The sequence below is a fragment of the Schistocerca piceifrons genome, chromosome 5 (genome assembly GCF_021461385.2).
Source record: "Schistocerca piceifrons isolate TAMUIC-IGC-003096 chromosome 5, iqSchPice1.1, whole genome shotgun sequence".
Classification (NCBI taxonomy): Eukaryota; Metazoa; Arthropoda; class Insecta; order Orthoptera; family Acrididae; genus Schistocerca; species Schistocerca piceifrons.
The window spans coordinates 515,559,851-515,560,902 of NC_060142.1; positions in this window are offsets into that span (position 1 = coordinate 515,559,851).

A 1,052-nucleotide genomic window follows, 5' to 3' on the forward strand; every position below is an offset into this window, starting at 1 on the left:
GAATGTCTACATAAGATGTATATAAAAATCAGTTGTCTGATCACATTAGAACTTCTCTCACTCAGTTATGGTGTATGTGACAAGACAAGTATTGACATTTTTTAGTGCTTTGTGTTCTCCATTGTCTTCTTGGTCACTATATGCTTGTCCCATTACCGTTCATGCTAAATACATTTCGTTATTTCATAACTGAAATGCAAAATCCTATTTATCCAGTATCTATGTTATTCAACAATTACTCCATTTAGCCTTCTTCTACAGTTTCCCCAGATGTCCATAAGCAGGTCAACGTGGCCAGTCCAGTTTCTTCTGTTGTAAGTAAGTAATATAAAATGCTGTGTTTGCGATCTGTATGGGTCAAATAGGCAACGTGCTTCAGAACTAGGGTGAACCGTGAACAGTGAGATTCAGCTGCCCCTACCAGTGTCGTTTTATGCAACCTGCACTGCATCTGTATCAGGAACGGCAACCAGAGAGGCGACAATTACACGGTATATTTGCACCAAGATATAACTTAGTTCTACCATACTTCTGAAACGTCTCCAGTCTTGTGTAGTGGTAATGTTATTGCTAAGATAGTAGGGTAGGTAACTTCCCGAGGTGGTGCTATGGACCAAAAACAGAAGAAAATGTCTAGTTCGCATGGACACCAAAGTACATACCTTAATATCTACAAACACTTGTTGGCTTTCATTACTGTGAAACACATCTTTTCTACTGAAAAGTTACCATAGGTACTAAGGTATGTATTGTAGAGCCCATATTTAATGGGCATTTCATTCCTGTTTTGATCCATACCGGTGCCACCATCTCCAAAGAGATAGAAAACAAAGAGCTTGCAGCACAGTAGAACAGCTGCTCACAGCTCTTAAGGTACTATGCACTTTAGAGCCAATGTGTACTAGAGTTATTTTTCTCACTGTTTTGGCTCATAGTACCACCTCTGAAAGTTGCCTGCCATAGAATCTTAGCATAGGACAGTACATGTATTTCACTGTGAGACATATAAGAACGTTTTCCCCTTATAATATTCAGTCATTTCAGAACCAGGG